The sequence below is a fragment of the Stegostoma tigrinum genome, chromosome 44 (assembly GCF_030684315.1).
Source record: "Stegostoma tigrinum isolate sSteTig4 chromosome 44, sSteTig4.hap1, whole genome shotgun sequence".
Taxonomy (NCBI): Eukaryota; Metazoa; Chordata; class Chondrichthyes; order Orectolobiformes; family Stegostomatidae; genus Stegostoma; species Stegostoma tigrinum.
In genome coordinates this window covers 11,292,285-11,308,208 of record NC_081397.1, presented here as the reverse complement: position 1 = coordinate 11,308,208, position 15,924 = coordinate 11,292,285, and the positions used below count along the sequence as shown (strand labels likewise).

Genomic DNA, 15,924 nt, shown 5'->3' with positions numbered 1-15,924 from the left:
CCGGTGAAGCGCTGGTGTGATGTCCCGCTTTCTATTTATCTGTTTGGGTTTCCTTGGGTTGCTGATGTCATCTCCTGCATTGGTGATGTCATATCCTGTTCTTTTTCTCAGGGGATGGGAGATAGGCTCCAAACCAATGCAACTCAATCCAAACAAACGCAGCCTAAACGTAAACAGATAAATAGAAAGCGGGAAATAACACCAGTGCTTCACCGGAGGCTCCCTGGTGATGTTACCTAGAATGGTGACAAAACATCTGGGAACGAACCTTCCCGCTCAGTGAACCAGCTTACATCCGGGGCAAAATAAAGACCCACTCTTTTGTGGACCGAGAGGAGGAGAGCGCGACTGTGTTGGAGGTGGAAGGAAGACGTCTCATTGGCTGTGCACCCTTGCAACCGGTGGATCTTAATGCTGGCTTCAGTCTAACGCTGGATCAGGGGAGCAGCCAACCTACAACGATGGCTGCGGCGAGTGCTCGTGCCCCAGGTCAGGGGGTCCAGAACATCATCCGTGTTTCTGTGAAGAAGGTGGATGAAGGTGCACCTGTGGACCGCACCTTCTTCATGAAGAGGGTCCTGTTGGACTGTTATGGGTTCGCTGCTGCGGACATTTACTGCCTGCAGGATTTCCCCGGAGGAGGTTTTTACGATGTAACCTTCAGGAGTGCCAAGCTTTGCGAGTGCTTCCTGCAGGTTTTCAAGGAGAATGGAGGTGAGGGCCCCCTCTCTGTACTGACTGCTGTCCTGCTGTTCGTGATGCCGGTGCAGAGGAGCCGTATGGTGACTGTACACATGTACAACCCGCATGTGCCAGCAGTTGATGTCCTGACCTTCCTTGGAAGGTACGTGAAGGTGGAAGGGGACCTCACCAATATCATGGACTCCTTTGGGATCTGGGCAAGTAAGAGGCAGGTCAAGGTGATGCTGAGGACAGGCGTGGATGGGAACATCGTACACCCACTGTTCATCTTCGTGATCGGCAGGAGCAAGGGCTACCTGACCTACGCAGGGCAACCCAGAGTCTGCCATGCCTGTGGTAGGTCAGGTCACGTGGCGGCCGACTGCAAAGCCACCATCTGCAGGAACTGCAGGGAGGAGGGACACCTTGCAAAGGATTGCCCACAAGAAAAAAAGCTGCAACCTTTGTGGGGAAGCGGGCCACCTCTATAGGTCATACCTGCGGCGGGGGACCACCTACACCCAGGTTTCTGGCAGGGGCAATGTGGGGCAAGCCCCCACGGAGGAGAGGAAGGCACCAGGGCCCTGCAAGGACTCCCTAACGAGCAGGAGGGCCCAGCCCTGCAGGATGGACCAGAGGCCAGCAAAGCGCCCCTGCAGGCTCGGCTCCCCTGCAACAACCCGGAGTCAATGGAGGAGGTGACAGGTGACCCAGGGGAGTGGACCCAGGTGAGGAGGAAGGGTTGGCGAGGGCCCCGGCACTGCAAACATCAGGCGGAAAGAGGCAACTACAGGCGGACTATAAGAACTCTTCTGACGAGGGGGATTCAGAGGAGGCCTGCCCAAAGCAGAAGCTAAAGATCAAGGGAGAAGGAAAGCAGCACCCCGATTCCTGGTAACGGGAGGTGTCCTGAGGCTCCGTCCGACACATAGCCACGCTCTGTTGGGGCCCTGGAGGCCGCTGCGGAACCTTCAGGCAGGAAGCAGGAAACAGCGTGTCGGCAGCCTGACCCAGAGCCGGGCTCTCCTGCCTCTGTACCCCCGATAGGGGGACGCCACCCAGAAGGCAGCAAAGATGGTTTCCTGAGCCTAGAGAGCGTCCAGCAGTTCGCCCGGGCAATGGGCATGAAGGGACAGATGGCTTGCTGGACCTTGGACTTGGGGAGGGTAATGCGGTCACTGCCCACAATGGGGGTATGGGTTGCGAGCATTAATGTGTGCAGCGTCAATTCCACCACAAGATGTGTGTCCACGTTGGCCTACCTGACCACAGTCAAGGCAGACCTCCTGTTTCTGCAGGAGTGCGGGATACTGCACCTCAGCAGGTACTGGAAATGGTCGGGCGCCTGGACCTGTGGGCCTTCAATCTAGTCGGGGGGGTAACGACTGTCGCTCCTCGGGCCTGGCTATTCTGCTGCGGGGGCACAACTTCACCATCTCTGAAGTTCAGGAGGTGGTGGGGGTGGCACCTCCGTGTGGTTGATGTCAGCGACAGGAACGCTCCCCTGAGGCTGATCAACGTGTACGCCCCAGCGGTACGGAGTGAGCGGTTGGCTGTCCTGCAACGGCTTCCATCCCTGCTGGCTACGTCCAGGCCGGTCATCCAAGGCGGAGACTTCAACTGCATCATCGATGCAGATGGAAGATCCAGCGTGGGCACAGCGTGTGGGGGGGAGTCAACTGGACGTCACATCCAGATTCACAATGGGCACGGTGAAGGACGCCAAGCGGCTCGGCATATTCAGCACCGCTGCAGACGGAGCGCAGCGGAGATAGACCCATCTGGCCGCGACCAGGTGTATACGCTCAAGGATAGACTTCCTGTTTGTGTCACGGGCGTTCTCGCTCAGGTCCACCGGTGTCGAGTCGGTGTTCTTCTGACCACTGCCTCCTGCTGGCCGACTATCACTTACAGGATGACCAGCAGGCCGGCAAGGGGACGTGGAAGCTCAACACAACTCTGACCCCAGAGAACGTCGAGGAATACGCTGGTTAGAGAACCGTGAAACCCCTCTGAGTCTCCGGGCGACTGGTGGGAGACAGTGAAGGAGAACATCAAGAGGTTCTTTGTCCTCAAGGGTGTCTGGAAGGCGAGAGAGAGGCAGGGAAAGCTGTAGCGGCTCCAGAAAAGGATGCAGAAGTCGATGTGGGTCGATGTCACGGAGGACCTCCGTGAGGTGAGGGGCCAGCAAGTCTCGCTGTTCGCCGCGGAGGCCTCCAGGATAATCTTCCGGTCCAGGGTCCGCTCCGTGGAGCAGGACGAGATGTGCTCGCATTTCTTCTTTCAGAAGGTGCACAAAGAGAGCTCGGTCCTGAGCCGGCTTAAGGAGGATGATGGCTCGGTTACGTCATCTCGTCCCGACATTTTAAGGATCAGCAGATTCTTCTATGCCAGACTGTAGGACGCGAAGCCCATGGACAGCATAGCCGCTGCGTTGTTCCTGTCGTCTATCACGAAGATCTTGGACAACAGCACAAGGGAGTGGCTGGACGGGCCAATATCCCTGGACGAGCTGACTAGAGTCCTCAATTCCTTGGTGTGGAATAAGACTCCTGGGAGCAACGGCTTACTGGTCGTGCTGTATTCCTCTCTGTGGGACCTGATCGGCCAGGACCTGCTGGAGGTGTACGATAGTGCGCTTCGGGCAGGGGAAATGTGCAAGTCCATGAGGAAGGGCATCATCACCCTCATTTACAAGAGGAAGGGGGAGAGGAAAGAAATTAAGAATTGGCGTCCCATTTCATTATTGAACGTGGACTACAAAATCCTGGCCACGGTCATAGCCAACCGGGTCAGGTCTGTCCTGGAGTCGACGATTCACCCTGACCAAACCTGTGCTGTGCCGGGCAGGAAGATCGCTGAGAGCCTCGCGGTGATCAGGGATATGATCGCCTACGTGCAGGACAGGAGGGTGGACACCTGCCTTGTCAGCCTGGACCAGGAGAAGGCCTTCGACAGGGTCTCTCATGCTTCCATGAGGGACATCCTCTCCAAATTGAGGTTCGGGGAGGGCATCCGCAATTGGATCCGGCTGCTCTACACCAACATTGTTAGCGCAGTCTTGATCAATGGGTGGGAATCAGACAGTTTTCCCGTCAGATCTAGAGTCAGGCAGGGCTGCCCGCTCTCTCCTGCCTTGTTCGTGTGCTGTGTGGAGCCCTTCGCCGCATCCATCAGGAAGGACATGAGCCTGAAGGGCGTGACTATCCCAGGCAGCGGAGGCCTTCAGGTCAAGACCTCCCTGTACATGGACGATGTCGCCATCTTCTGCACTGATCATCGGTTGGTGGGGTAGGCTGTTGGACATCTGCGGCCAGTTTGAACTGGCCTCGGGTGCCAAAGTCAATAGGGGTAAGAGCGAGGTCATGTTCTCGGGAACTGGGACGACCGCTCCTTCATCCCCTTCACCGTCAGGACAGACTACCTGAAGGTGCTGGGTGTTTGGTTTGGTTGAGCTGGGGCGTTCACTAAGACTTGGGAGGAGCGTATCACCAAATTGAAGCAGAAGCTGGGCAGGTGGACGCTCCGGCCCTTCTCCATCGCGGGGAAGAACCTGGTTGTCAGGTGCGAGGGGCTTTCAGGACCATTGTATGTGGCGCAGGCCTGGCCTATGCCCTGGACCTGCGCCGCTGCGGTCACCCAGGCCATCTTCCACTTCATTTGGGGATCGAGGATGGACCAGGTCCGCAGGGACACTATGTACAAAAACCTGGAAAATGGGGGAAAGGGCGTACCGAGCGCCACCCTCGCCCTGATGGCTACCTTTGTGTGCGGCTGCATCAAGCTGTGCGTAGATCCTCAGTATGCAAACGCCAAGTGTCACTACTTACCGAGGTTCTACCTGTCCCCTGGTGTTGTGAAGGATGGGCCTGGCCTTGTTGCCGCAGAACGCTCCGAGTCGTTGGACCGTTCCGTACCACCTGTCCTTAGTGGAGAAATTTTTGAAAGGAAACACCTTTGACCACAAGGCCGTCAGGCAGTGGTCAGCATGTAGTATCCTCGAGACTCGTTGGGAAAAGGAGAGGGTGGATCCCGTCGTGTGGTTCCCCACGCAGACTGCCAAAGTCGTTTGGCAGAATGCCTCATCACCATAACTTTCAAACAAGCGCAAGGACATTGCTTGGCTGGCAGTGAGAGGGGCTCTGCCAGTGAGATCCTTTATGCATGCCCAGAATCTCTGCACCACCGCATGCTGCCCTCGAGATGGCTGCCGGGGTGGGTGGGGGACGAGACCGTCGATCACCTCCTTCTGGAGTGTGCCTATGCCCAGGAGGTCTGGAGGGGGATACAGTGGTATTTGTCGAGGTTCGTCCCGAGCAGCTCCGTGACACTAGACTCCGTGCTCTACGGGCAGTTTCCCAAGACGCACGCCGAGACCAACATCAACTGCGCCTGGAGGACCATCAATGCGGTGAAAGATGCTGTTTAACCTGCCCGCAACTTGCTGGTCTGCCAGCTGAAAGAACTGACCCCGACCGAGTGTTGCAGACTGGCGCTCTCCAAGGTCCAGGACTACGTGCTGAGGGACGCTCTAAAGCTTGGGGCAGCCGCCGCCAAGGCGCGGTGGGGAAAGACCACCGTATGAAACCCCTCGTCCAGAATGTGAAAAAGGGCCCTATCTGGTAACTGGGCCCAGCTGGTGCCTTCCTCAACTGGTCAGGAGCCAATGGGGACTGTGCGGGTGGACGACTGCCGGGGCATTTTCTTTGCTTTGTTTTTTTTCTTCTTTGTTTGTTTTTTTCCTTTAGTTGGTGTATGTACCCCCTGGGTAACCCAAAGCGGTCTGCATGACTGGGGGTAGGTGTGTAAATGTTTTATTTTTTGTACATCTTATGAATAAAGTATATTTTTTCAAATAAAAAAATGGTGACGAAACGTCTGAAAACTAACCTTCCAGCTTCGCGAGCAAACTCACATCCAGAACCTCAAACTGAGCTACAAATCTTCTCAAAACTCATTATGAGATTGTGTCAAACCTTGGCCTGGCTATTGGTGGGCCCATCTTCAATTAGGAGTTTCAAAGGATTGATCATATAGAATAAGGGGAAGGGTACAGTGATCCCGTTTCATTGGATTACTGTAACACAAAATGTATTGCACTGCAAGAATCAGAGCATCATCACTCTCGCTTTCCAATCTGAGCTAAAGATTAATGCGGTAACTGCATCTTCAAGAGGGGTGGCTGTGGCCCTCTCCCCGCATGATCTGGTGACTGGTTGACGAAATACTGCGATGGCCCTGAATTCTGACTGTACCCCGAGTCTTTGTCCAAGGTCTGGAGTTTCACTCCTGCAAGGAATCAAAGCAGCAGATTTAAAATTTGGCCCATTCAATTTGCTCCACTGTACAATGACAATATCTGACCCAAGTGAGCTGTTAACTATAGTATTCATTCACCTTGACCTTTATCCCATAAATATTAATTCAATGTTGAAAGAACATACAGAGAAATGAAAGAAATGGGACATTCTCACTGAAGCAACACATAAGTATTGGATGGCACCCTGTGTCACAGTGGTATCTAGATGGAAGTGGTCGTGGGCTTGGAAGGCACTGTCTGTGGAGCGTTGGTGAATTCCAGCTGTGCATCTTCTGGAAGGTACACATTGCTGCTTGAGCATTGGTGTTTGAGGGAATGGACGTTTGCGGATGTGGAGCCAATCAAGTGTTTCTCTCCTGGATGGTACCTTGCTTCTGGTGTGTTTGTGGAGCTGCATTCATCCGGGTAAGTGGGGCTAAACTATCACATTCCTGACTTGATCACATTAGATGTTGGACAGGATTCGGGGAAGCAGGAGACCAGACACTCACTGCAGGATACCCAGACTCTGACCTGTCCTTGCAGTATCTGTATTTATGTACAGAATCAGCTCGAGCATCACAGCGTCCATGAGTGAAACAGAATGGGAACAGACCCTTTCATCCAACTGGTCTGCAATAGATTAACATCCCAATCTGATCTCGTCCCATTTGCCAGCATTTTGCACGTATCCCTCTCATGTCGACCTGTTCATCTACCTGTCCAATGGTGTTTAAAACTTATCATTGTACCCTCCACAAGGCGTACCTCTGTCAGCTTGTTCCAAACATGCCGCACACTCTGCACGAAAGAAATCTCCCTCAGGTCTCTTTTAACATTGACCCTCTCACCATGCCCTCAAGGTTTGGGCTCCTCCACCCAAGAAAGAAAGACCATGGCTATTCACCCTATCCATGCCCCTCATGATTTTATAAACCTCTATAAGGTCACCCCTCAGTCTCTGATGCTGCAGGGTAGAAAGCCCGAGCCTGTTCACCCTCTCCAAACAGTTCACACCATCTAGTCCAGGCAACATCTTTGTAAATACTTTCTGCACCCTCTGCAGTTCAACAACTTCCTTCCCACGGCAGGTTGGCTACAACTTCAAGCAGTAAAAGTGGGACTCAACAAATTTCCTGTACAGCCACAACGTGACATCTCAACTCCTATTCTCAATACACTGACCAATGAAGGCAAACACTTGCTTCACCACCTTATCTACTTGCGACTCCACTTTCAATGAACTACGCACACAAACACCTTGGTGTCTTTGTTGGGGAACACTTCCCAGGGCCCTCCCATTAACTGTCGAACCCCTCTCCTGTTTTGAACAATGAGAATGTGTGTGTTATCATCATTCTCTTCTTGTCAGTTACTGCAACATGAACAAGAGCAACTATTAATGTATGCCTTTCCGTTTCTGTTAGGTCCATTTGTGAGTTTAGTAATTGTTGCAAATATACCAGTTTTTGCTGTGTGACTGTGTGAGTGAAGTTCTCAATCCAAAATAATCAATTTCTACTCTTGTGCATCAAAGTGGTTTTATTCTCTGGCCACCAGTGATATTCTGTGACTGTGCTTCAATCTGAGAGAATAGTTATGAGGGTGTAGAGAGTGAGCTTTCATCCCATTTCCATTTGATGTTTATGAGCTTTCTGTCAGTCAAAGAGTACAAATGTTCTAGAGCAAGCACAATGGGCTGAATGGCCTCCTGCTGACATGTACCAGGTCTGTATTTCTGAGGCATTTTCATTTATCCATCTGTGGTATAGTGTATCAGGATAAAGATATCATGTAGAAATGGACAGACAAGCTAATTTTTCTTTTAAAAAAGCTGGCCCTGTGAGTCAGTGTGGGCTGTTTCCTTTCTTAGGGTTCTATGGTATCACAGATACTTAGTTTTACCTTGCACTAGGATTTTTTGTTTTATTTATTTGCAGAGTTTTATTCTGCATCTGGCAGTCCATGTTGCATTCTCTACTTGTCAGGCTTTGGCAGGGAAAGTGCATTTGTATTTCACATTATTTAATTTCTGTGTCTTTGTATGGGACATGTATTCATCAAAAGATTATTTTAGTCCTAAATAAAAATTCAAAAAAATCTTCCGGTGCTGTATGTCAGTAACAAAAATGGAATTTGCTGGAAACGCAAAGCAGGTCTGGCAGCATGTGAAGAGAAATCATAGTTAACTTTTCAAACACTTCCACTGTTCTGCACAAAGGTCACATGGATCCGAAACATTAATTCTGATTTCTCTTCACAGATGCTGCCAGGCCTGCTGAGCTCAACCCGAAAATTCTGTTTTTGTTTATTATTTCTGTCCTCCTCAGTCACTGATAACACCAAAAGTTTCCTTCCATATTTGTACTCAATACCTACTCCATATATGGTCATTGTAACTGTGTAACAATTTGATCTGTTTGTATCAGCGATAAATAGAACCGCAGATGCTGGATAATCCGAGATGACAAGGTGTGGAGCTGGATGAACACAGCAGGCCAAGCAGCATCTTAGAAGTAGGAAAGGTGACATTTCGGGCCGAGGTATAGGTATTTAAGGAATAAAAGAATGAGGAAAGTAAGATTAGGCCCAATCAAAGATAGTAGTGGTAAGTTGTGTGTGGAGTCAGATGAGATAGGGGAAGCGCTAAATGAATATTTTTCAACAGTATTCACTCTAGAAATTGACAATGTTGTCGAGGAGAATACTGAGATACAGGCTATGAGACTAGGTGGGATTGAGTTTCACACGGAAGAGGTATTAGAAATTCTTCAGAAGGTGAAGATAGATCAGTCCCCTGGGCCGGATGGGATTTATCCTCTGATCCTCTGGGAGGCCAGGGAGGAGATTGCCGAGCCTTTGGCATTGATCTTTAACTCGTCATTGTCTACAGGAATAGTGCCAGATGACTGGAGGATAGCAAATGTGGTTCCCCTGTTCAAGAAGGGGAGTAGAGACAACCCTGGTAATTATGGACCACTGAGCCTTACCTCAGTTGTTGGTAAAGTGTTGGAAAACAATATAAGGGATAGGATTTATAATCATCTAGAAAAGAATAAATTGATTAGGGATTGTCAGCGGGGTTTTGTGAAGGGAAGGTTGTGCCTCACAAACCTTATTGAGTTCTTTGAGAAGGTGACCAAACAGGTAGATGAGTGTAAACTGGTTGATGTGGTGTATATGGATTTCAGCAAGAAATTCGATAAGGTTCCCCACAAGAGGCTATTGTACAAAATGCGGAGGAATGGAATTGTGGGAGAGAAAGCAGTTTGGATCGGAAATTGGCTTGCTGAAAGAAAAGAGGGTGGTAGTTGATGGGAAATGTTCATCCTGGAGACCAGTTACGAGTGGTGTACCGCAAGGGTCGGTGTTGGGTCCACTGCTGTTTGTCATTTATATAAATGACCTGGATGAGGGCGTAGAAGGATGGGTTCGTAAATTTGCAGACGACACTAAGATCGGTGGAGTTGTGGATAGTGACGAAGGATGCTGTATGTTGCAGAGAGACATCGATAAGCTGCACAGCTGGGCTGAGAGGTGGCAAATGGAGTTTAATGCAGACAAGTGTGAAGTGATGCACTTTGGTAGGAGTAACCGGAAGGCAAAGTACAGGCCTCATGGTAAGATTCTTAGCAGTGTAGATGAGCAGAGAGATCTCAGTGTCCATGTACACAGATCCTTGAAAGTTGCCACCCAGGTTGACAGGGCTGTTAAGGCGGCATACAGTGTTTTAGCTTTTATTAATAGTGGGATTGAGTTCCGGAACCAAGAGGTTATGGTGAAGCAGTACAAAACTCTGGTGCGGCCGCGCTTGGAGTGCTGTGTACAGTTCTGGTCACCGCATTATAAGAGAGGATGTGGAAGCTTTGGAAAGGGTGCAGAGGAGATTTACTAGGATGTTGCCTGGTATGGAGGGAAGGTCTTACGAGGAAAGGCTGAGGGACTTGTGGCTGTTTTTATTAGAGAGAAGAAGGTTGAGAGGTGACTTAATTGAAACATATAAAATAATCAGAGGGTTCGGTAGAGTGGATAGGGAGAGCCTTTTTCCTAGGATGGTGACGGTGAGCATGAGGGGGCATAGCTTTAAATTGAGGGGTGAAAGATATAGGACAGATTTCTGAGGTAGTTTCTTTACTCAGAGTAGTAAGGGAATGGAACGCTTTGCCTGCTGCAGTAGTAGATTTGCCAACTTTAGGTACATTTAAGTCATCATTGGATAAGCATATGGACGTACATGGAATAGTGTAGGTTAGATGGGCTTGAAATCGGTATGACAGGTCGGCACAACGTCGAGGGCCGAAGGGCCTGTACTGTGCTGTTATGTTCTATGTTCTATGAATAGTGAAGAACATTAAATGGACGGAGTGGCTTTGCTCTAAATGAGAGTGAAGGGAATAGGGAAATGACCAATTGCTAACAAGGTGTAGAGCTGGATGAACATAGCAGGTCAAACAGCAACAGAAAAGCAGGAAGGCTGACGTTTCGGGCCTGGAGCCATTTCAGAGAGAAGGGTCGAGGCCTGGAATGTCAGCCTTCCTGCTCCTCTGATGCTGCTGGGCCTGCTGTGTTTATCCAGCTCAAACCTTGTTATCTCAGATTCTCCAGCGTCTGCAGTTCCGACTGACAATGACCAAATGATGTTTGTTTCTGGGGAGCGTTGTGAAGTGCAGCGCATGCGTGATGTTGTTTCTGCGCGCCGCCCCCCCTCCCAAAACCGCCAAAAGGCAACAAAAAAAGCTGCTTGTTGTGACCGGAGGAGCGCATGCGTGAGGTCGTCCCCCAGCGCTGCCATTGAGGAGCATTGAGTCAATGAGTGGGAGAGGTTTGTTTGAGACAGGCCGCAATGGAGAGACCAGCGCCCATGAAGCGAGGGAACAGCAGGCTCCTTCCAGCAGCGCATCGAGATGTGAGTCTGGGGCACAGAGGGGGCTCCGAGACCGGCATTGATTCGGGCTCAGTTCAGGGAGAACCGGGGGCTGTTGGTAAGAGGTGGAGCGGAGCAGGAACTGGTCCCGGAACTTGGAGTGAGTGGCCTGGGGGCGGGGAGAGAGAGAGGTGTGTTGGGAGCTGGGTATTGAAATGTGTAAACATTCAGTTCAAGGACTGTACAGGTGTTGGTTAGTTTTTGTATCTTAATAAATTGTTTTAGAATTTTGCACAAAGAAAGATGAGGAGGAGTCCAGGTCAATTATCGAGCCAACTGTTCTCTGTTTGAATTGTTGGCTTTAAAACAAGGAAGTATTGTGAGTATTAATGAAATTTTGCCTTGATCAGTTCTAATATTTTCAAAATTGTTGGATGTTAATTTACAGGAGAATTCTGTTCTTTCTTCCTCCAGGCAAATACTTGATGGGCCAAGACTGTGTCATATTTCATCAGTACAGCATCTACCAGCTGCTCCAACCAAACAGCAGGTATGTTTGCACTGTCAGAGTGGAGAATTTACTTTCCACAGTCATAGGGGTAAGACTTGCACTGAGCTCAAATTCCAGATATATACATTCAATCCAAGGGTCAAACAACATCAACAAAATACAAACGTATCTCTTTCCCCATAAACCGGTGCAGTTCCAGTAAAGTTCATCTTTGAAAGTCCATTGTCTCTTTTAAGCATTTGAAGGGGGATCAATTGAATCTTCATCACAAATATATGCTCACTAACTGCATTGAATGCATGTTGAGGAAGGGCATTTTTAAAGTTACAGTCAAGGTATGTAAATAGTTCAAGTTGTCCTTGTAACAATGTCACCATATATGGAGTGGATATTGGGTACAGACATGGAAGGAAACTTTACATGTTATCAGTGACTGAGGAAGACAAATAATAAAGGGAAGATTCTGGAAAAGCACAGCAGGTCTGGCAGCATCTGTGATGAGAAATCAGAGTTAATGTTTCAGGCCTGGTACGCTTCCTCAGTTCTGAACAAAGGCCACCAGATCTGGGAGGCATTGACTTCGTGGTCGTATCACTGCACTGTTAATGCAGAGACCAGACAACATTCTGGGGACATGGTTTCGAACACCCCACAGCAAATGGCGGAATTTGAATTCAGTAAAGATCTGGAATTAAGAATCTAATGATGACAATGAATCCATTGTCTGTCAGGAAAAAGAATCCATCTGGCTCACTTGTGTCCTTGAGGGAAGGAAACTGGCATGCTTACCTGGTCTGGCCTACGTGAGACTCCAGACCCACAGCAATGAGGTTGACTCTGAACTGCTCTCTGGGCAATTAGGTGCAGGCAATAAATGCAAGCTGAGACAGCAACACCATCATGCTGTAAATGAATAAAAAATTACAGGTATTACTGTTAGAAGAGAAGACGTTATTCTGACACGAGGGAGCATTTGTATGAACAACTGCGAGAAGGTTTGTGCGAGACAGTTTGAAGATTTGGAACAAACATTGAAGGGGATAGTAAGCTCCTGCAAGAACAAACAGATGAACTAATGGTTTGCATAAGTACCAGAGGATCAAGCACATTCATCAAATTACAGCCATGATTAATTCCAATCTCATTAATGAAAGGATATTGTCCCTTCGGGTGAACAGAGTTGGTTAGGGCAAGGGATGTGAATGATCCCAGATGACAGTCAGCCTAGAATTTCATGAAAACAGCAGATAAGGCCATTATGCAGCAATTTGTTGTTTCTTTCAAATTATTCTTAGTATTAAGAAATACTTTTAAAGACTCTTCTGATAATTATGATGAAATCGAGAAATATATGCACATAATACAATACAAAGATCACTAAAAGCGTTTGGGGGAAAGCTTCAAATAGAGATGTTAATTAGTCTCCGGAGGCTTTCCTACATCAGAACAAGGTGCACTAAGCATTCCTTTAAAGGTGAATTATTAGTTCATGCCATTGCATAGTTACGCCAACCAGATGTGAAGTAGATAATGAGTACAGATGTGGATGGAAACATTCACATCAGTAACTGAGCAGGATAGTATTAATCATTTGACCAACACATGTTCCAGACAGAGACAGAACAATTAAATAATGTGACGTTTAAATGCACACATCCTGTGTCAAAGCCTGACAGAGAATGCTTATTGAGTGCATGTGTTTTTTCACTCTCGAAGTCTCACCACACAAACACACTCTCAACATACACACCTACAGTGGTTTACAATGACTTGCAAATACATACACAGCCCTGACATGTGCTAAACATGTACCAGGCATGAAGATCAAATACACTGCAAGCCTCAGAGCATGTAACATTCAAAATTGCTTCTCCTCATGGATTTCAGATCAGAGAGCTACCTTTTCATAAGAGACAAACAGTACCGAATGTGAGCGAAGGAATCTAATTCCCATGCATTTAAATCCATGGTAATTGCCGTGGTCATAAACTAAATATCATTTGGTCGCTCCCTCAGAAGAAAAAAACTGTTGGATTTTGTGACAGAATTCTCATGAACTGCTCATGAAACCAACAGATACAAACTGATAACTGCACTCAAACATTCACATGGCAGAAACTAACATGAACAGATTGATGACTAAACTCACATATCGACATTGCAGAAAAGAGAGGTAGGGATGGCTGTCTGAATATATAAATGTCTTTTTCAATCAGTCTGTCAGTTTTAGAAACTGAATTCAGTCAGAAACTGAATTAAATCTATGTTTATTAAGCATATTTTTCAAGTTACAATCCAGATGATCACTGTTACATTGTTTCAACAGTCTTCTTAGAGGTCGATGTTTAATACAGATGTGGGAAATACTGCAGTCACCATGAGTCAACGAAATAAATGATGAATGATACTTAAGTTTAGTTGACCAATAACTGATCAGGACAGAATTGCTCCTTTGATAAATATTAATCCCACACATAAGCACAACAAATAAATGACGTGAATTCCACATGCATTTTTAGTGTCAAAGCCTGACAAATAGAAAAATCAAGGAACTGCGGCTGATAGAAATCAGAAACAAAAGTAGAAGTTGCTGCAAAACCTCAGCAAGTCTGGCAGCATCTGTGAAGAGAAATGAGTTTTCTGAAGAAGTGTCACAGGTCCCATAATATTAACTCTGCTTTGTCTCCGTGTGGATGGACTGACAGACATAGGTACTGACTGATCCAGAATTAGTTCAAAGCGCAAACGCCATAACTACAGATATGATGCAAGGACTAACAACTGTGGAGTTCCATTTAAACTCCAGCTAACAGAAAATGATATGCACAAAATGATTATCACTCACATACAGTCATAGACATCTGCGACACAGAAAACAGTCCTGTCTCTCACTGAGTCTGTACTGGTTAGAAACAACCAGGCAACAATTCTACATCCGTTCAGCCAGCATTTAATTTCCATCAATATATCATGGTGGTAGAGGAACTACCATCCCTACCTTTATTGCCGGATATTTGTCAGTTTTGTCACCGAGCAGAAATATATTTTTCTTTTATTCTGTCCTAAGCAGGAGGACTTTATAATCATGGACGTTTTTTTTCTAATTAGCTTAAATATTATTCAAATAGCCCTGTGTTCCACATGACACTCCCTTTGAAGTATTCCATCTCACACAATAGAAAACTAGTTGCCATTTTCTCAAATAAGGAACATAATAAAAAGCCATTCTTCAAAACAGTGGAGAAAGAAGGATTTGGCCAAATCAGGTAGATAGTAAACATTCTCTTTTTTTGTTTGCCAGGAGAGTTCAGCAATGTTTATTCTTCAGTAAATTTAGTTTGACTGTTGCAATTTTCTCCACTGCATGACAGAAAATAAAAATTCTGTCTTCTTCCTCCCCACACAGCGAGGGTAATGTCTGAGCCACAAAATAAAATAGAAGTAAATAAGCCAATTTTCTTTCCTGCACAAGGAACATTGTGATCAGTCAGCTGCAATGCAGTTGATTTGTTCATGGCACTTTCCCTTTGGCTATAACATATTAAATTAATACCTTTACTTCAGTATTCCAAAAAGTATGTCACTATGCAATATGAAACAATACTCATATCAATACTCAATACTGATATCATACTCGAAGATGTCCCTTGATATCACCACTGCTGTTTAGACTCTAATATAGCAGTTGCAAAGGTCCGTTCCTTTTCCCTCCTCAACTCTGAAGAAAAGCCAACACTCATACTATTGCAATGTCCTGCATTTTCATCTGCCTGTGAAAGCTACAGGCTCAAACAACTGAAGAACATACGGTCTTTCCCATTCACTACGGGAGAGATGACTTGAAAACTCTCTCCTCTCCCACTGTGGTAAATGGTTCTCCAATTTACAGGAAACATTTAAACCGCTCAGTCGCATAATGCAGGAAGATTGAAACTGGATCCATCGAGTGTGGCTGTCCATCTTGTTTCATCACAACAGCTCTTTTCAAAAAAACTCTCAGATGAATTCTGAGAATTTGCACATGAGAGCAGCCCTAGTCCTGAGTGTTAAATTTTATTTTCCAAGTTCTTCACAAAATAATCACGCTGGTCTGTGTTGACTGTCTGTCTAATTTTAACGGGCAACAGACTGAAACCTGCAGCCCCATTGAATAGCACATTCCTACGGGTAGAGAAGTAATTCCTATATACAGAAATTGTACCTGTGAATGGAAGAAACAAGTAACAGAGAAGACCAAATAGGCAGCACCAGGTATTCTCCTTATTCATGCAATTAAGGACTTGAGGAAACTGATTTTCTGACACAACAACGAATGCAGTGAGATGGTGCCAATACACAATGCACGAACTCTTTTAAGAGCAACCTGAACCTCCCCCGTAAGTTCTGTAAGCTGCAGGGCTATGGGATGTGTTGAGGAAAATGGGATGGTGATGGCTGTCTGGTGTTGTTCGGGTCAGCATGGACATGATGAGCCACATGGATGCCTTCTGTGCTGGATCGTTTAAGTCAGTCTAGAGATCTGTACCATTCTGTCCTTGTCAGTCTCTGCTGTGTAATACATAAATAATT

General features: G+C 47.1%; 1 protein-coding gene across 4 annotated transcripts in view; it reads left to right on the top strand.

Moving 5' to 3' along the window:
- Positions 1-15,924, top strand: part of LOC125450023 (late histone H2B.L4-like) — a 67,654-nt gene that overhangs the window by 25,480 nt on the left and 26,250 nt on the right. For 2 of the 4 annotated variants that reach the window (XR_009443267.1, XR_009443268.1), the window contains exon 4: positions 11,319-11,394. The gene's annotated coding sequence lies outside the window, so the exon portion shown is untranslated. Of the gene's footprint in view, positions 1-5,035; positions 5,485-11,134; positions 11,224-11,318; positions 11,395-15,924 lie in introns of those variants that run through there. The other 2 variants (XR_009443272.1, XR_009443269.1) reach the window with 2 other exon arrangements.